At 38.2% G+C, this 21,558-nt stretch overlaps 1 pseudogene; it reads left to right on the top strand.

Moving 5' to 3' along the window:
- Window positions 1-5,933: 5,933 nt before the first annotated feature.
- Window positions 5,934-6,036, top strand: Gm23043 (annotated as a pseudogene).
- The last annotated feature ends 15,522 nt before the right edge of the window (window positions 6,037-21,558 follow it).

The following is a 21,558-nucleotide window of genomic DNA, read 5'->3' on the forward strand; positions in this document are numbered from 1 at the left end:
GTTTCAGTGTCTCTGGTTTTATGTGAAGTTCCTTGATCCACTTAGATTTGACCTTAGTACAAGGAGATAAGTATGGATCGATTCGCATTCTTCTACATGATAACAACCAGTTGTGCCAGCACCAATTGTTGAAAATGCTGTCTTTCTTCCACTGGATGGTTTTGGCTCCCTTGTCGAAGATCAAGTGACCATAGGTGTGTGGGTTCATTTCTGGGTCTTCAATTCTATTCCATTGGTCCACTTGTCTGTCTCTATACCAGTACCATGCAGTTTTTATCACAATTGCTCTGTAGTAAAGCTTTAGGTCAGGCATGGTGATTCCACCAGAGGTTCTTTTATCCTTGAGAAGAGTTTTTGCTATCCTCGGTTTTTTGTTATTCCAGATGAATTTGAAAATTGCTCCTTCTAATTCGTTGAAGAATTGAGTTGGAATTTTAATGGGGATTGCATTGAATCTGTAGATTGCTTTTGGCAAGATAGCCATTTTTACAATGTTGGTCCTGCCAATCCATGAGCATGGGAGATCTTTCCATCTTCTGAGATCTTCTTTAATTTCTTTCTTCAGGGACTTGAAGTTTTTATCATACAGATCTTTCACTTCCTTCGTTAGAGTCACGCCGAGATATTTTATATTATTTGTGGCTATTGAGAAGGGTGTTGTTTCCCTAATTTCTTTCTCAGCCTGTTTATTCTTTGTGTAGAGAAAGGCCATTGACTTGTTTGAGTTAATTTTATATCCAGCTACTTCACCGAAGCTGTTTATCAGGTTTAGGAGTTCTCTGTTGGAATTTTTAGGGTCACTTATATATACTATCATATCATCTGCAAAAAGTGATATTTTGACTTCCTCTTTTCCAATTTGTATCCCCTTGATCTCCTTTTGTTGTCGAATTGCTCTGGCTAATACTTCAAGTACTATGTTGAAAAGGTAGGGAGAAAGTGGGCAGCCTTGTCTAGTCCCTGATTTTAGTGGGATTGCTTCCAGCTTCTCTCCATTTACTTTGATGTTGGCTACTGGTTTGCTGTAGATTGCTTTTATCATGTTTAGGTATTGGCCTTGAATTCCTGATCTTTCTAGAACTTTTATCATGAATGGGTGTTGGATCTTGTCAAATGCTTTTTCTGCATCTAACGAGATGATCATGTGGTTTTTGTCTTTGAGTTTGTTTATATAATGGATTACATTGATGGATTTTCGTATATTAAACCATCCCTGCATCCCTGGAATAAAACCTACTTGGTCAGGATGGATGATTGCTTTAATGTGTTCTTGGATTCGGTTAGCGAGAATTTTATTAAGGATTTTTGCATCGATGTTCATAAGAGAAATTGGTCTGAAGTTCTCTATCTTTGTTGGATCTTTCTGTGGTTTAGGTATCAGAGTAATAGTGGCTTCATAAAATGAGTTGGGTAGAATACCTTCTACTTCTATCTTATGAAAAAGTTTGTGCAGAACTGGAATTAGATCTTCTTTGAAGGTCTGATAGAACTCTGCACTAAACCCGTCTGGTCCTGGGCTTTTTTTGGCTGGGAGACTATTAATAACTGCTTCTATTTCTTTAGGGGATATGGGACTGTTTAGAAGGTCAACTTGATCCTGATTCAACTTTGGTACCTGGTATCTGTCCAGAAATTTGTCCATTTCGTCCAGGTTTTCCAGTTTTGTTGAGTATAGCCTTTTGTAGAAGGATCTGATGGTGTTTTGGATTTCTTCAGGATCTGTTGTTATGTCTCCCTTTTCATTTCTGATTTTGTTAATTAGGATTTTGTCCCTGTGCCCTTTAGTGAGTCTAGCTAAGGGTTTATCTATCTTGTTGATTTTCTCAAAGAACCAACTCCTCGTTTGGTTAATTCTTTGAATAGTTCTTCTTGTTTCCACTTGGTTGATTTCACCCCTGAGTTTGATTATTTCCTGCCGTCTACTCCTCTTGGGTGAATTTGCTTCCTTTTTTTCTAGAGCTTTTAGATGTGTTGTCAAGCTGCTAGTATGTGCTCTCTCCCGTTTTTTCTTGAAGGCACTCATAGCTATGAGTTTCCCTCTTAGAAATGCTTTCATTGTGTCCCAAAGGTTTGGGTACGTTGTGGCTTCATTTTCATTAAACTCTAAAAAGTCTTTAATTTCTTTCTTTATTCCTTCCTTGACCAAGGTATCATTGAGAAGAGTGTTGTTCAGTTTCCATGTGAATGTTGGCTTTCTGTTATTTATTTTGTTATTGAAGATCAGCCTTAGTGCATGGTGATCTGATAGGATACATGGGACAATTTCAATATTTTTGAATCTGTTGAGGCCTGATTTGTGACCTATTATGTGGTCAATTTTGGAGAAGGTACCATGAGGTGCTGAGAAGAAGGTATATCCTTTTGTTTTAGGGTAAAATGTTCTGTAGATATCTGTCAGATCCATTTGTTTCATCACTTCTGTTAGTTTCAGTGTGTCCCTGTTTAGTTTCTGTTTCCATGATCTGTCCATTGGTGAAAGTGGTGTGTTGAAGTCTCCCACTATTATTGTGTGAGGTGCAATGTGTGCTTTGAGCTTTACTAAAGTTTCTTTAGTGAATGTGGCTGCTCTTGTATTTGGAGCATAGATATTCAGAATTGAGAGTTCCTCTTGGAGGATTTTACCTTTGATGAGAATGAAGTGTCCCTCCTTGTCTTTTTTGATGACTTTGGGTTGGAAGTCAATCTTATCAGATATTAGGATGGCTACTCCTGCTTGTTTCTTCATACCATTTGCTTGGAAAATTGTTTTCCAGCCTTTCATTCTGAGGTAGTGTCTATCTTTTTCTCTGAGATGAGTTTCCTGTAAGCAGCAAAATGTTGGGTCTTGTTTGTGTAGCCAGTTTGTTAGTCTATGTCTTTTTATTGGCGAGTTGAGACCATTGATGTTAAGAGATATTAAGGAAAAGTAATTGTTGCTTCCTGTTATTTTAGTTGTTAAAGGTGGCATTCTGTTCTTGTGGCTGTCTTCTTTTAGGTTTGTTGAGGGATTACCTTCTTGTTTTTTCTAGGGCGTTGTTCCCGTTCTTGTATTGGTTTTTTTCTGTTATTATCCTTTGAAGGGCTGGATTCGTGGAGAGATAATGCGTGAATTTGGTTTTGTCGTGGAATACTTTGGTTTCTCCCTCTATGATAATTGAGAGTTTGGCTGGGTATAGTAGCCTGGGCTGCAGTTTGTGTTCTCTTAGTGTCTGTATAACATCTGTCCAGGCTCTTCTGGCTTTCATAGTCTCTGGTGAAAAATCTGGTGTAATTCTGATAGGCTTGCCTTTATATGTTACTTGACCTTTTTCCCTTACTGCTTTTAGTATTCTATCTTTATTTAGTGCATTTGATGTTCTGATTATTATGTGTCGGGAGGAATTTCTTTTCTGGTCCAGTCTATTTGGAGTTCTGTAGGCTTCTTGTATGTTCATATGCATATCATTCTTTAGATTTGGGAAGTTTTCTTCAATAATTTTGTTGAAGATGTTTGCTGGACCTTTGAGTTGAAAATCTTCATTCTCATCCACTCCTATTATCCGTACGTTTGGTCTTCTTATTGTGTCCTGGATTTCCTGGATATTTTGAGTTAGGATCTTTTTGCATTTTCCATTTTCTTTGATTGTTGTGCCGATGTTCTCTATGGAATCTTCTGCACCTGAGATTCTCTCTTCCATCTCTTGTATTCTGTTGCTGATGCTCAAATCTATGGTTCCAGATTTCTTTCCTAGGGTTTCTATCTCTAGTGTTGCCTCGCTTTGAGTTTTCTTTATTGTGTCTACTTCCCTTTTTAGGTCTAGTATGGTTTTGTTCATTTCCATCACCTGTTTGTATGTTTTTTCCTCTTTTTCTGTAAGGACTTCTACCTGTTTGATTGTGTTTTCCTGTTTTTCTTTAAGGACTTGTAACTCTTTAGCAGTGTTCTCCTGTATTTCTTTAAGTGATTTATTAAAGTCCTTCTTGATGCCCTCTACCATCATCATGAGATATGCTTTTAAATCTAGGTCTAGGTTCTCAGGTGTGTTGGGGTTCCCTGGACTGGGCGAAGTGGGTGTGCTGGGTTCTGGTGATGGTGAGTGGTCTTGGTTCCTGTTAGTAAGATTCCTCCGTTTACCTTTCGCCATCTGGTAATCTCTGGAGTTAGTAGTTATAGTTGACTCTGTTTAGAGATTGTTCTTCTGGTGATTCTGTTACCGTCTATCAGCAGACCTGGGAGACAGATTCTCTCCTCTGAGTTTCAGTGCTCAGAGCACTCTCTGCTGGCAAGCTCTCTTACAGGGAAGGTGCGCAGATATCTTGTATTTGGACCTCCTCCTGGCCGAAGAAGAAGGCCCAAAACAGGACCTTTCTCAGACACTGTGTTGCTTTGGCAGTTCCCAGGTGGTACAGACTCTCACCTAAGCAGACTAAATTCCTAAGTTCCTTGGAGTCCCGGGACCAAGATGGCGACCGCTGCTGCTGTGACTTAGGTCGCCTCCCCAGCCGGGTGGGCACCTGTCCTCTGGTCCGGAAGGTGGCCGGCTGTCCCCGGCCCACACAGGGTGCTGCCTCAGCGCCTCTGTGCTTCCGCCTGTTCCAGAAGCTGTCAGGTTCTCTGGCGCACCCTCTCACCTGTTCAGACTAATTTCCTAAGTTCGGCGGGTCCCGGACCAAGATGGCGACCGCTGCTGCTGTGGCTTAGGTCGCCTCCCCAGCCGGGCGGGCACCTGTCCTCCGGTCCGGACGGTGGCTGGCTGTCCCCGGCCCACAAAGGGTGCTGCCTCAGCGCCTCTGTGCTTCCGCCTGTTCCAGAAGCTGTCAGGTTCTCTGGCGCACCCTCTCACCTGTTCAGACTAATTTCCTAAGTTCGGCGGGTCCCGGACCAAGATGGCGACCGCTGCTGCTGTGGCTTAGGTCGCCTCCCCAGCCGGGCGGGCACCTGTCCTCTGGTCCGGAAGGTGGCCGGCTGTCCCCGGCCCACACAGGGTGCTGCCTCAGCGCCTCTGTGCTTCTGCCTGTTCCAGAAGCTGTCAGGTTCTCTGGCGCACCCTCTCACCTGTTCAGACTAATTTCCTAAGTTCGGCGGGTCCCGGACCAAGATGGCGACCGCTGCTGCTGTGGCTTAGGTCGCCTCCCCAGCCGGGCGGGCACCTGTCCTCTGGTCCGGAAGGTGGCCGGCTGTCCCCGGCCCACACAGGGTGCTCGAACTCTTTATTCCTAAGAGCAGCATTTTCGCTGTGAGGAGTATTCTCTTTAAAATGCTATAATGCAATACCACAATGTACTCAAGCACCTTCAGTAGAAAGAACAGCTAGTTTGTGCCTCTTACATTAACACACATTTTGTTTATTTTGTTTTCCTGGTAGTAAATTCAAACGGAAAATTATATGAATAGCATTACAGGCACAATAGAAGCCCTTCGGGCATACAATATGGCTGCTTAAGTTAGATCACACATTGATACTTTTCTTTTATAAATAATGAAAAATGATCTGAACAAAAAGAATCTATTACATTTTAATTTACAAAAGAAAATTTAAAATCTGTAAACCAAAGAGCTGGAATGATGACACAGTCTTAAAGAATACTCATGGATCTTGCTAAGGACCAGCACTCACATGGCAGCTTGCAATCTTCTGTAACTGAAGTTCCATGGAATCTGACACACTTTTTGTGACTTTTTATGTACAATGCAAACATGTGCTGCAGACAAAACAGCCATACACATAAAAATATGAAGGTAAACATTTAAAGATGAAAATATGAAGTCTCTAGACTATTACACAGGAGGCCAGTTTGGAATATAATGAGTGAATTTTTGAGACAAGCTTAAAGGAAAGTAAGAGAGAAGTGAAAATGTTACAGAAATATGCATTCTCAAGCAATATTTCTATTAATTAGGTAATATGATTCTTCTTGGAAAGATACAAAAATAAACATTTTATTTAAATTTCAGAAAAGGCTGGCAAGCTCTTGTTATATCCACATGTGTGTAAGTAGGTGGAAGAAAGGAGAGAGGTTATGTCTATACTCAGTGTTCTGACCTGTGAACATCTGAATGATTAGAAGCCTAACTCTCCCTTAAAAAAGTAAGCCTGGTACCAGGGGGCAGAGCATGGAACTAGCCTGAGATGACCACCCATCTGGTGGGAGGTGGAGGGGCTGAGACTGTGCCCCAAATGACCTCTGCCTGGTGCCAGAGTGCATGGATATGGCAAAGCTTTTCTGAGACCATCCCTGAGATGGCCCTAGACACTCAGAGACAGCAGGTGCCACCAAGGAGCAAGTAAGTGGTAGAGAAATGGAAGAGAAAGAGAAACAGAAAGATTTGGGCAGAATGAAGACAGGCAGAACTGGAGACTTGAAAGTAGTGAGGGACAGCCAGTCAGGAGTTGGTAATGCCACTGAGGACTATGGTGGTGTCCTGACCTGTGCTTCCACCAGGGATCACATTTGGTTCCCTGGCCCTACAGCAGCAGGAGTCTGTTACCCCCAAAGTCCAGGCATATAGGATGGTATGGGCTCTGCCATGTAAGGACATGTTAATACCCAAAGACTGTGCACAACTGGCCCTCCACATTTCCTGGTCATTTTGGGAGAACCGGTCCTGGAAGCATGAGAGTAGGAGAGCTGAACCCTACCCCATGCCTGCTTAATTACTCTATGTGAAAGGACAATATAAACCCCATTTGTATCCATTTAAGTATCAGGCCTGATTTCAAAAGCGGCCTTAAGGTACTAGCCTCAGGAATAGACCATAAATCCAAGAAACCAGGTCCTAAGACATCAGCTGTAGGAATAGACCATAAAATCCAGAACAAGATTCTCACCTCCTGAAGGACCACCTGGGGAAAACCACAAAAATGGGGAAGTATCTAGGAATGGGTCATCTGCGCTGGGCAGCCCTATTTCATCATATGGTTGAACCTTCAGGACATGGGAATGAAGACCACTGACCACACATGATTGAACATGAATGACACAGAAATGCGGACCATTATTATCTGTAACCCCCTAGAACCCACCAGTGAAAATTTTAGATTGCCTAATCCTTCTAGAGCCTTTCTCCAGTTCCCTATAAGAAGGCCTACATGCCTTAGTCTGGGGTCTCCATTTTGAAGAATGATTGATCCCTGCAAACTGCTGGATGTTTCTGCACAATAAACACTTTCATCTTTGCTTACTGGCTGAGTCTAAGGTTTTCCTTCAACAGTTTTCCAACCCTAGCCCAGAAAGCACAGTAGACTTGGCTCTGGTTGCAGAAGTTGAGTGTGAGCTGACCTGAGGGTATGAGCACCAGAGAGCAGGCCCTGGCACTTGCTGACATTGAGTGGGCCAGCTGGGCAGAAGAGTTTGCCCTGGTGGTGTGGGTGCAGGAGAGCAGTCAGGCTGATCAGCTCAGATACCTCTCAGGTCCAGATCCAAGGGTTAGGCTGTAACTTCTACTTGCCCATTCACAAGCCTGGACATCTGTTTCCTTCCTTTTTAACCCTGCCCGCACAGAAAACCTCCTTACAAACGAATGGTTCCAAGAACCCTGTTGTGCATTCTTGGTATTATCACAACCTCCCCTCTTGATGCTGTCAGCCACCCAAATCCACACCTAAGTGCTCAGCTCTTGACCATGCTTCTGCACAAACCCAGCTTATAGCGGACATGTATCACCCTTCACCTACAGTCTATAAAATTTCCCAACCCTAGCCCAGATGAGTGATCTCACAGCTCTCTTCTTTGGCACTGATGAAACTGACCGGGAACAGTGCCTAATAAACCAGCCTTTATTTTTTTTGTCTGAACTGGCCTATATCTGCATCACCAAGGGAGAGAAAAAGCCTGTCCCTGGGGCTTTGATTTGGCCCACCCCAATATCTAACCCATAGATGAACTGCTTGAGTGCATGTAGGGGCCTGTCCTACAGATGCAGAGCTGCCTGACTACTAGGACAGAGGACTCCAACAGGATATCTGAGAGAGGGTGCAGCGAGATTCCAGTATTGATTTTTGTAGTAGAATCGAGAGGCCTTGTACCAGACTAGAGACTTCTCAGAGTGAACCTTTGGAAGCAAAGACGTGTGGACAAAAACATACACCGTGGGAAACAGACAAGCTACAGCCTTTTCAATGAGATTTTTCTTTCACTGCTGAGGTGGGGGTCAGAGAGTTTGCAGAGGTTGGGTATGAGGGGAGGAAGAAATGGGTGGGATTGGAGTGCATGATGTGAAGCTCACAAAGAACCAATTTAAAAAAAATGAATAAAATAATGTTCAGTGTTCCTACAATAAAACAAAACAAAAGCCCAGCTGGTTAGGGATGTATATATGTATGCACATATACACATATGCATTTAACAACTATCAGTGAAAGAAGTGGTTATAAATTTGAAAGAAAACAAAGCAGTATATATGAGAGGGAAAAGAATAATAATATAACCTCAGAACTAAAAAACAACATTTTTTTTTCTAAATAGACCAAGTACATCAATTTACAAATGCCTGCTCATTTACTTCCCTTGTTCTCTGGTGTTAGGATTTGTTTTCCTCATTAGAAGGTGAAACATAAAGGCTGTGGATATTTGACTTCTCCTTCAAGAACTGCCCTTCCATTCAGCCTTAGGATTCATCATTAATCCATGGAGAAGGCTCTCTGTGTCTCTAGAGTCAGGTGTTGATCTTGTTGCTTCATTGCTTCTTGGCAACAATTGCACTGATCTCATTTCCCCAAGAGTGCTAGCTAGAGTTGATAAAAGCCAGGAAACTCCAGTGAAAGCAGGCTGCCTGGAGTTCATCCCTAAGGCTGCTGGGAAAATGGAGTTCTTTTAGTTCTGTGGCTTTCATAGTTCTCTTAAGCCTTTAAAATGTGATCTCATAATTTCTCTAGCATTTTTGAGTTTTTACAATTAGCTGCACTAATGTTTCATGCTATTGCATCATAGTTGGTAATGGATATTAGAGTTCATTTGTAATGATGCAAAAAATTAATGTTATATGGTAAAACCTGAATGAGCAGAGTCTTTATTTGACATCAACAATAGGTTGAGAAGTGAAATGAATGGGCAAATAATTGTTTCTACGATTAAAATTGAAACTCACCAGTTGATTTTGGCAAAATAACATTATTTGCTAAACTCAAGAAATAAACTTACTTTTACAGTAAGCATAGTTCATAAAACATCATGGTAACATTCAAAGATAATATAGAATACGCATCAATGTACATGTAACAGGATAGTGACACTAATAATTATTTTCTAATGGGCTAGTTATTTATTGTATGAATTTTTATTAATAACATGTTATTTTCTTAATTTGATGATTTCTTTTGTAGAGAATGCACATGGGCATCCAAATTATTGTTCCATATTATTTTATCATCGAGCATCATGAGCTATATAAGGACTATACTATGTGTTATTAACCTCACCTTCTGCTCTTCTTCTATCATAACACTCAGCAAATAATAATGGAGAGATTTAGAAACTCAAATCTACTGAGTATTCACTGATAGATGTATGAGCGCCATCAATATCATGTGTTCTTACATGATTCTGAAACACATTTCTTCATGGTCTATATATTTAAAAATTAATGATCAAATCCACATCAACACATTATATGCTTACATAAAATTCTCAGAAATAAAATTTTCTTTCTAACAGATTCTCCCTCAGTATCCAGACCACTGTTAAGGCCAGGCTCTTTGATCAGCCAACACAAAGTGAACTCAAGGACATTTTCTTTTGTCTGGCATTGCTTTGTCTGAGCATTTTTGCTCATCCTACAGATCTGTGCATGACAATCTGTGACTCTCTACATTTCTATGGGTTTCTTGTAGCTTTACTTTATCTCTTTATTGTTGTGTTCATACTTTTTGTTTTTTTTTCTTATTTTATTGTTTATTCTTAGATGACTATTTGTTTTTTAAATGACAGAAAGCAAGAAAGGATGTGAATTTGGATGGACACGGAGGTGGAGGAAGATCTAATAGGAACTAGGAGAGGTTAAACTACAATTATATACTGAGTGCAAGAAAATACTTTTAGTTAAAAACAAATTATAAGACAATAATAAATAATTAAACCAAATTTAATCGGCAGATAACTGAAGCAATCATGCTCAAGATAGCAACTCTTGGAATGATCTCCGTTATCCTAAAAATCTATTTGATTACATTATTTATGGTTGACTCTAAAATTATTCCATCCTCTGTTTTCTACTCTACATAAACAGCAGAAACCCTAGTTGTATTTGGTTAAAAAAAAAAAAAAGGAATGGATGATTTAACGGGGAAATAGAAGAAAATGTATTGCAATGAAGTTAATAGGATGTATATAGAATACTAAGCACACTGAGTTTATTTATCAGACCTGTCCTAAGCCAATGTGTTCTCTGCAGTGTAGACCAATAGATAAAGGTTATTATTGTGTGTGGTATGCATTACTGTACTCCAAATACTCCAGGGACTCAGAAGTGAAGACAACAAGTCCCCAGCAAACCTGGGTACATTGTCAGTACCTATTAGTGAGGGGATGCGATTTAACTAATTACTTAACATAGAACAGGAAGGGGTTTTTAAGAATTCATGCCTCAAATACAGATAGAAAGGACAAATTATCTTCATAAGAATAAATGCAGTAACTCTGTGATTTGAGATCAGTTTAGGGAGGCCAGTCACACATATCAAAATGTTCTGCTTTTTGCTTCAGAGTAGAATCATCTTTGTTAGGTGTTCAAAACATCATCCACCTCCATTTGTACTGATTTTTCTTCTTTGTTACTTTGTCTAGCAACACTTTCTTTCTTAGCACTACTTAGTAACTTCTTAAACGATTAAACACTCCAAATTAGTTCACCTTTTTTTTTTTTAATAAAACATATCTAGGTCCTTTCAAATGTAAGTGTACATTTGTTGTTTTAGTATAAATGGTGAAATTGAACTTACTACTTCTAATTACCATTGCCTTCTGCAAACTCCTCCTTAAATTATATGGTGATTTGAATTCAAATGGCCCTCATAGGTTCATAGGGAGTGACACTATTAGGAGGTGTGGTCTTTTGGAGTAGGTGTGGCCTAGTTGGAGAAGTGTGTCGCTAGGGGTTTGCATTTGCTGTTTCAGATGGTCAAGACAATGCCAGTGTCACTCTTTCTTCCTGCTGCCTGGTGATTCATATGGTAGGGACAACTACTTCTCGAGCACCATGTCTGTCTGCATGCCACCATGCTTCTTGCCATGACAGTAACTGACTGAACTTCTGAACTGTAAGGCCCTCCCAGGTAAACTTGTTTCTTCATAAGAGTTGCTGTTGTCATAGTATCTATCTCATCAAAGGCATAAAATCTTAACGAACAAAACTGACTTCAGGTCACAACTAATCATCATTTCTTTAGAAAACTCTTATCTTAGTCTTCTTTTTACATTAGAAGAGGTTCCACATTACACATGAAGTCGTTGGTAAAATTGCTAATTGCTTGCTTAATGGTCCTCAGCTACAATAATCTATGATCTTCAGAGCAGAGACCCTTTCTGCTTTGCTCACTGTCTTCCCCCAAGTGCCTCATCCAATCCCTGATGAGGAAAAGTGATTTTTAAAGGTTGACTTCATAAAGATTACAGTTCCTAACAGACGTCTTTTCCATTCAATACATTTTATGCAAGCCTCTACATCTGCAAAGCTCTTGAGGTTTGCCATGGAAGGCTCCACTGTATTATCACTCTACATTTTATAGCCAGCCACATTTGCAGAAAATGGAAGGAATGCAAATTAACTTTCAACTAATTTTGTCTAGCCACGTAACACATATGCTTATTTACAAAATCACTCTACCCTGAAGCTTTGTTTTTCCTTTCTTTGGGTCTGAAATAAACATCCATAAAGATAAAATAGACGTTGTAAGCCTGCTATCTTGCCAAGTTGCTTAAGTGCAGCACATAGAGTAATTTATTTCTCGATTTACTTAGTCAACACTGTCAACTTATACATAAATAAATAGATGTGTGTTTCTTTGCTGACAGTATTTTTCTCCTAAGTATTGTTTAGTATAATGGGAGAACCCTTTGTTGTTACAAACAAATGAAAACCATTTTTTTAACCACACTACCAAATTTATAAAAAGACAAGTTGATTTTCCCTCTAAAATATTGCGTACAAAGAAAAGACACCATTTTTTTTTCTAAAAAAAAAAAAAAAAAGACATCAACATTGTATTCTAAATTGTTAGTATTTATTACTTATTTTGTGAGTTGTTGTGAGGCAAGCACTTTCCACAGCATGTGTGAAGACAGGAGTCAGGCCTTTCTAGTCATCTATCTTTCATAATTCAGCTCAAGTTATCAGACCTAAGGATGACTAAGACCTAAGGATGCATCCTAACCTGCAGAGCAAGACCTGGAGTATATTTTTCTGCCCCTAAACAATATTACTTCATTTCTATTATATATGTGTGTGTGTGTGTGTGTGTGTGTGTGTGTGTGTGTGAGTGTGTGTGTGTTTGTGTGTGTTTGTGTGTGTGTATGAATGTATGTATGTTATTCTCCTCTCATATAATACATCCTAACTGCAGCCTCTCTTCCTTCCACTCCTCCCAGTTCCTCTCTGCCTCTCTTCTCCCCTAGACCCACAGCTCTTCCATTTCCCTTAAGAAAATTTCAGGCCTCCAGTGATATTAATCAAACATAGAACATCAAAATGCAATAAGACTAGGCGCAAACCCTTATATCAAGGTAACTCATTATATTTTTATATACTTTAGTTATGGAGTAAGTGAATTAGTCCCAAACTCCACTAATTCATCTTTTAATAAGACATTGTTCTTCCTTTGAATGTTTGCCTATATATAATCTCCTAATCTGTCAAGATACAATACCTTATAATTCATAAAATTAAAACACTACCAAAAAAAACTACATCCTTTAGTTACTTCTATTGCAGTTATAGGAAACAGGTATAAAGTCAACTTATAGAAGAAGGGGTACATTTGGGCTAACCATTTCAGAAGGTTAGAGTCCATGAACACCGTATCATGGAGCATGGCAGCAGGCAAGTGTGCACTGAAGCAGTAGCCAGGCTCCAGTGTCAAATCTTCTCCATCAAGATCACACCTCCAAATCCCTCATAAACTATTTCATCAACTATGGACAAAGCATTCAAACATATGAGCCTTCTCTCACTCAAACCACCAAACTACCTAATGTGTATTCTGTTACATGGAATATTGTAGACATCTTGCATGCCTCGAATCCTTAAAACTGCCATCAAATCTGTGTGTTATGTGAAGAAAACAAAATTAGAGAAGTTGGCATCAGACTCAAGAGAATCAAATCAGGAGTTGTCTGGTATGAGATTTAAAACATACATTTTCAGATTATTTGCTCTTAAACTAGTGTTCTGAGTCTTTAGCTATGAACTAGAGTATCTTACAGATGCCAAAACAAAGGTAGATATTTATCATTAATAGTCTTACTAGAATATAAGAACTTTAACTTTTGAGCTTTTAAAGTACTTTGCTGAAGAAATGTGCAAAAGAAATGACGAGAATCACATGGTTTACACTCCGAATACGGGCATGGACTATAAAGATAAGGCTAGAGAATGGTAGGAAAGAAACAAAGGAGCCAGTTAAGTCTTCTGCTTCTTTTATATGCGTTTTTATATTGAGCATAAACATTTAAAAGATAAACACTGTAAATTCCTAAATTTGCTATTTAGTTTGAAAAATTACAAATAGATATAATCAATCCTTTTATGTTAATTGCATTATTCTAGTTTTTTAAAATCCCCAAATAAATTGTAATAAATTTGAAATTGTTAGTATGTATTTATGTCTTTGGGAATAATTCTGTAATATTAATGAAGATAGAAAATATAAATGAAAACATATTGCAGTCTATATAGCTGAACAATTTCCTAGTGTAAACAGCATAGCAATCAGTGAGAGAGGATGTTGTTGTGTCAGTACAGGGTGAGGATATCATTTTAAACACATATTTTCTGTCTCTGAATCTCATAACCAGGAAAGATTGTGCATGTCACGATTGCTGCTGCTAGATAATTTGAGATGAATTATTTATAGAAGCGTAATACATTTTTACTCCCAGAAAATTCTGTAACTGCTATTCTTAGAATCTCAGGGACTAATAGAAAACAAACCAAAGAAAGCAGACAATATACAATGAGTATGTCTAAATGGATTCAAAGGAGGTCTGCCTGTATTTCCAATAACAGACTCTACACTGGTTTTCTTTGCTCACCACATATAACCATATAACTCTCTTGCATATGGAGAACTTTATGTGAAAACCTAGGAAGCAATAGGTTAGAAAAGCTATTTTGAGCAATATATGAAGATTATTTCTATCCAAGTCAATATGCTAGTTCAGTTATATACATCACCAGCATACCAAACGAGAGAATGTATTGCATTTGAGCTATTATCTTTGAAATGTGACCTCTTTACCCTCATATCTATTTATATGCAGAGGTTCATTCAAAGGTAAAATCTAAAGAATTTTCCTTATCTAAAGCAACTTTATTGTATAGTCTTATTAGATTAGGGAATTTGGTTCCGGTAATGTTATAAAAATCTCCAGTCTTGTTGAATCTTTCTGGGATGTAAAGGAATTAGGAATTTCTAGCTCACATGTACAATCAGACAGCTTTTACCCCCATTTGCTTTCACTGTATAGTCTGCAGGGATGATTCTGTGACTTGGCTGATCTAAGTGCTAAAAAAAAATCATGTGTTACTTGGATATGAGATCTCTCCACCTAAAATCTAAGTGTCATTGACATGACTGCATTTTTCAATCTAAAATCCAAAATTTTCTGAAGTATCATAGAACATGTTGAAAATCACTCACTACTATATCTGCTCATTAGAGGTGTTTTATTAGCGCGCGCACACACACACACACACACACACACACACACACACACATACACACTTCACTGTAAGAAAATATTTTGTACATTAAACATATTTGAAAACTTGGGGAAGTACTGTGAGGAAAGGGAGAATTAAAGTTCTATAAACTCCTTCAAGATGCTGGGATGAAGGGGGAGAAGGGAAGATACAGAGATAGAATCAACAAAAATGTTTGTTCAATATAAATCACATATGTTCATAATAAATCACAACATGTTTGTGCTTTAAAAATGTAAACTACACTAACAATCCATCTTACTCCAGTCAGAATGCCAATCATTAGGAAGACAAGTAAATGAACTACATTTTCTGTATCCATTCTACAGTTGAGCAACATCTGGGTTGCATCCAGTTTCTGGGTATTATGAATAAGGTATCTATGGTAATACTGGAGCATATATTCTCATGATAATGGCATCTTTTAGGTATATGCCCAGGAGTTGTACAGCTGGATCTTCAAGTAGAATTATTTCCTACTTTCGTAGGAACAGCCGGGTTGATTTCCAGAGTGGTTGTACAGATTTACAATCCCTCCAGCAATGAAAGAGTGTTCCTCTTTCTCCACATCCTCACTAGCATGTGCTATCACTTGAGTTTTAGATCTTAGCCATTCTGTTGGGTGTAAGGTAGAATCTCAGCTAAGGATATTGAAATTTTCTTTACATGTTTTTTGTTCATTTGAGATTTCTTTTGTTAAAAGTTCTCTGTTTAGCTCCATACCCCATTTTTAAATTGGACTATTTGGTTTTGGGGTCTAATTTCTTGAGTTCTTTATATATTTTAAATATTAGCTCTCTGTCAGATATAGGGTTAGAAAATATCTTTTCCCAATCTGTAGATGGTTGTTTTGTGGAAACATAAACGGAGCACCTCCAGTAGTCAGATAGAACGCCCAGTGGAGGGATGGGAACACCAACCCACCTACAAAACTTTTGACCCCAAATTGTTCCTGCCTAAAAGAAATGCGGGGACAAAAATGGATCTAAATTGAACAAATGGCTGACCAGTGACTGGCACAACTTTGGATCTACCACATGGATAGACACTAAAACCTAACACTATTACTGATGCTGTGTTGTGCTTTTAGAGAGGAGCCTAGCATGGTTTGTCCTATAAAAGGCCCTACCCAGATGCAGACACACATCCAAGCATTGAATTAAGGTCAGCGACCCCTATGTAAGAGTTAGGGGAAGGATTGCAGGAGCTGAAGGGAATAGCAACTCTATAGGAAGACCAAGAGTGTCCAGTAACCTAGACCCCTGGGAGCTGCCAGAACTTAGTCATCATAAAAAAAAGCATACACAGGCTTGGTCTGAACCATCTTCCCCCATGGTATATATGTAGCAGAGGGCTACCTTCTCTGGCCTCAGTGGGAGAGGATGTGCCTAATCTTGTAGAAAGTTGATAGCCCAAGGTGCAGGTGAAGGTGAATGGGGGATGGGGAGAAGAACTCTTTGAGGGGGAACCAAGAAGGGGATCAGCATTTGGAATTTAAATAAATAAATAAATAAATAAATAAATAAATAAATAAATAATAAACCTATTTAATGGGAAAAAAGACATGTAACAAGGTGACCAGGACTGGACAAAAGGGATCTCTTACACTGCTGGTAGGAATGCAGAGTAGCTCAGCCTCTGAAGTGAGACCATCTGTGGGTCATTGACTGTACCTGAAGATCTCCATGTCAGCTTGTCACAGTGACTATTGCTCCTCAATGTTTAATTCAGTAGTGTTCAATACAGCTTAGTCACATCACCTATCTAGGTATCCTACAGTAGATAAATGGCTAAGGAAACTGTGGCAAAAATGGCACAGAAAATAGTTCCAGCCATCAGAATGGAGCACCAGAATGGAGTTATGGTGCTTGCAGGAAAATGGATGAAAGTTGAGATATAATAGTAAATTAATTAAACCAGTCTCAGAAAGATAAATGTATGTTTTCATGAATTTATAGCTCCTGTTTATTTTGTGATAATAAAATCAAGTATTTACCTGTCTAGAGGAACAGTGGGACAAATGGAGAGAAGAACGGGGACGATGTGGGTGCAGAAAATGACTGATGTGGAAAAATGCATTAATAATTCAAATATTAGTAATGCTACGTCAGTGAAGAGTCCCTGTCCCCTGAGCAATGTTAATAGCCATCATAACTTATTATGAATTTAATCAAACTGGTTTATTTCATGCTTCTTATTCTCCTGTGTAAAATTTTTCTTTATGTTTCTTTTCTTTGAGGTAAGTATTCCTTTCATGACATCTTGCTTTTTGGTTTTTCATCCTCACATTCATTGTATGATTTATCACCTTTTTTCTCAATGGAAGACATTTATTGCCAGTATTAATGCTCATACTTCCAACTCTAAGACCCATTGTTACAAAATAGAAATAAATCAGCACTTTTAATGCAGAACTAAATTAAGTCTTATATATACCAATTATTAGAAGAAAGTAAACACATGGTTGTGTATAATTTATATTTTCTTATGTCAAGAAAGAATTTAAAAGTTTACAATTGTTTATTATTGTTTTGACAACATTTTAAAACTTTTGTAAGCATTTATAAATGTTTTCTGTAATGGGAACAAGCATTTTGGAAAGTATTCTTTTGGAGAATACAAATGACTGAAAATAGTTGTTAAAATGAATACATATTCTCTATAGAGAACTTATGTGACACTTGGAAATCTTTCAAGCTGTATGAGCTACTACACATGTAGTACCATCTTAAGCCTTAACTGAATGGCATGCTTGCTCTGTATGCTTGTCACTTCCATGCAAATCTCTTTCCCCTTTGTTGCTTTCACATAAGACCTATGTAGATGGTTTCAAAGATTTTTTTAGGCAGCCATTTGATGGAGAAAGAGAAGTAATTGTTAGGGTAGAGGGAGTCACCTCTAATCACTAGAGGAGGCCAATGGCTGACTCCCAGATATCCTTTTGACACAGAATGCAAATACCTGGCTTAGACAGCAGAGACAAAAACAATGAAGAAACGTTTCCCTTTCTCATCTCAGTCCAGCAGATTTTTTTTTAATTTTCAAACTTCAGTCCATATTAAGAATAACTCTAACATTAGTACTATTGTTTGTCAGATACTGAAAATTATATGTGCTTAGATGCTATGTTGATTTTTAGACTCTCTTTGGTATCTCTTTTAATATGTTCCCTATTGTCAAATAGTACAATAGGAGATTGAAAGCCAAAACTTAGTTATTGTCAAGACAATGTTTTGATTTTCAGAATTCGAATTACAGAAAGCACATGTTTTATAAATGGTTTCCTTGTAGAAACACAGATAAATCATGATATATTATCATCACCATCAATATGGAAAAGTATAACAAAGTTCAAAGACTTTTATATATTTGGGACATTTCATTGAGTTATTTACAAGTTTCTATTTTCTTACCAAAGAACATGTTATGGTTCTTCTCTAAGAGGTGCAATGTGAGATGACCAGAAGAAATACCTTGTAATAAAATTAAATATTTATTCCATTATTAATATTCACATTTTCCATTTGCTTCCTGATACAAATTTTGCAAATATTCTATAAAATATAATACTGATCTGTCTTGTTCTGTGAAAGACACAACAACTAAAACAGCTGCTAACTAATGAAGACAATCTTTTTAATTATACTCTCATGCCATAGGACTTCCATTAAACTTGAAAGGTTGATGCTGTTATATACTGCTCATTATAATGAAAGGCCAAAGGAATTTTGTGCAAGTACATAGATTATTCTTCATTTCTTAATATGTTACTGAATTAGGTTCAGATTTACTCAGTACATATGATTTCACAGACCAAGGATTTTACTTTTGTTAAGTAACCACTAAGCATAGAATACTTAATAAGAAGACATTTTAATGCAGTTAATACATATTTAACCCCTATTCGGTTTAATGACTGAGCACACTGCCTTTTTTTTCCCCTGTTCTTTCAAGAATTACTTTCACTTTTGCAAAGCTTCCTGTCCCAATCACTTTCACATGTCTTAATTCAATTCATAAACGACTTAAGAATTTTGATGCTTGCTTAAAATAATTTTAATATTTCTCAAAAAAACTGGAAGCATCATTCTTATGAAACATTACATAACAACTCAAAATTTTCCTGCGTTGATATCGTTGAGAAACATTTCAACATGGTTATACCCTACTCAAACAGTTTCAAATATTCAATAGTTTGTCTGAAACATATGGTGAGCTAGAGGGTGACCCCATAGGAAGACCAGCAGGCTCAACTAAACCAGACCACTGAAATCTCTCAGACACTGAGCCACCAACCAGGCAGCATACATGAGCTGGTCCAAGGCTCCTTACACATATAGGACAGGACTGCCTGGTTTGGCTTCAGTAGGAGAAGATGCACTCTTGAGACTTGAGGTCCCAGGGAGTAGGGAGGCCTGGATGGAGTAGGGGGCTCATACTCTTGGAGACAACGAGGAGGAGGAATGATACAAGGAACTGTGAGAGGGAGGACCAGGATGGGGCAATGGCTGGACTGTAAAAAAAAAAAAAAAAAAAAGTAAAAAAAAAAATAGTAAAATAAAAATAAGAACAGCTTTTCAAACTTAATTGCCTGTGGTCAAGGCTTTTATTAGAAATGTAACTGACTATTTGTGTTGATTTTGTATACTTCTTTTTGCTGAGTGTTTATTTGTTAAAATTTTTACATGTACAATACTCAATTGTGAAATTATTATCTTAAACTATTTTTTATGAAGTATACCATGTTGTTGAATACATTTTCCATTCTGATTGGGATCTCTTTATTTTTCATTCCAAATTGCTGGTATGTGACAGTATTTGGGAGAAAGATGAGCACATGTCTACTCACCCCAGACAGAGAACTAACAAATACAACAAAAATCCAGTGATGTGAAACTTTACGTGGGTTACTTGCACGAGAACTATGGGTGAGGGATTAGTTACAGGAAAAGAATCAGCTCAAAGATTAATGCAGTACCAAAAGCTAACCCCAGTGTGGATGACAGCTCATTGAAAGCTGAAAACCAATGGAAACTAACAAGCTTCATGCAGTTCAATAAATTGGACAGTGTCCTTTCTAGACTCATCAGTTGGCCTCTGCCTATGCCAGGCAGTTCAGCTGGTCTCCGTGTTGTCCATGAAACTTACCTGATCTCTGAGTCTTCCAAGCTACTGGTATGATAAGAATCCCTACTAGGCAGTTTGGTTTGTCTGAAAGTGTCTCTCTTGGTAAGGTGGACCTTTTTTCTTCTATATGTTTGCAGAGGAAGGGTCCTGGTCAGTTTCAGGGATTTCCTGAAACTTTTGAGTTGTATAAGATTAATGAGCTTCCCTGAAGAATAATAGTGTTTAGTCCCTTTTTAGAATGTCCTATGTCTTAATCATAAGTCACCTCTAATTTGGATGGCTGTACCTTAGAGGAAACTGCTACACAATAAATACTCTGACTGGAGCTCTCAATATTGAGTTCACTTGATGTCTAACAGCAAGCATCCTTTTCTATTCCATTATGTTAGGAGGAAAAATCTGTCACTTTCTCATTAATGGCTATTGACTGTGAGATTTTTGTATATGGCCTTTATCATGGTGATGAAATGTCTATCTGTTACTCTTTTGTTGAGTGACCCTCTTATAAAGTGTTATTGAAGTTTGTCAGATGATTTTTATGCATCAATTGAGATGATTAGAAGCGATGATTACATTTTCTATTCCAATATAAGATGGCATATTGCATAGAGAGCTTTTTATATATTGAATTACCTTTCCAGTCTGGGATAAATCCATTTTTGTCATACCATATAATCTTTTAATATGCTTCAGAATTTAGCTTAATAATATTGTGTTCAGCACATTTACATCAACATCCATAAATGAAAAATCTAGACAAATTGTTAAAGTCAGAAAAATACATTTATTTTTACCTTTAAGATGGTAGATAGTAGATAACAGTTACAGGTCATCTAGTGGGATGTCTAGAGAACAATTGGATAAATTTAAATAAGAGCTATCAAAAATCTGGGTGATGGTTGACATCTCATAATTTCAATAGCAAAGCAAAATCAGGAATTTTGTGAAGCATAACAGGAGAAAAACTCCAGAAACTATACTAGAAGGATTCAATACTCTGGAGAGTTCCTCCAAATGAGAGAGAGAGTACAACATCAGACAGCCAGACTAGAGATGAGCTGAGGACAGAAAGTCTCAGAAAATCTGCAGTGTGAGTCAAGTAATGGGCATTTTAAAAGCAGAGAGGAGGAATCAAGAGATAAAGGTTACAACCGCAGAGAGAGGGGTGATGCAGCCAAATTACTCATTGAGTCACAGCAGAGTTAACTAGAGCTTCATTCTTATAAGACCCATACTGAGTTGGCACTGTTATAGGACTGCTGAAACCAGAACAACAGAATATGCTAGACATCAAAATCTAACCTTGAGTGAAATGTAAAGATGGTCAAAGCCAGAGTCTGCCTTGGAACACAGCCACAGGTTTTTACTGTGTGTGTCTGACACCAAGAAGTATCTCTTACAGGATTGACCAGGATACACTAGTCAGAATGTGAAAGGCCTCCCACTGACAAGACAGCCATCTATCTCTCACCCACTCAAAGGCCTGCCAGGAAGACTGAGCATTATTTGCAATTCAACTTGAGATGCCCACCCACAAAGATTCTCAAGCAGAACTGTGA

This window comes from Mus musculus, chromosome 4 (assembly GCF_000001635.26).
Source record: "Mus musculus strain C57BL/6J chromosome 4, GRCm38.p6 C57BL/6J".
Lineage (NCBI taxonomy): Eukaryota > Metazoa > Chordata > Mammalia > Rodentia > Muridae > Mus > Mus musculus.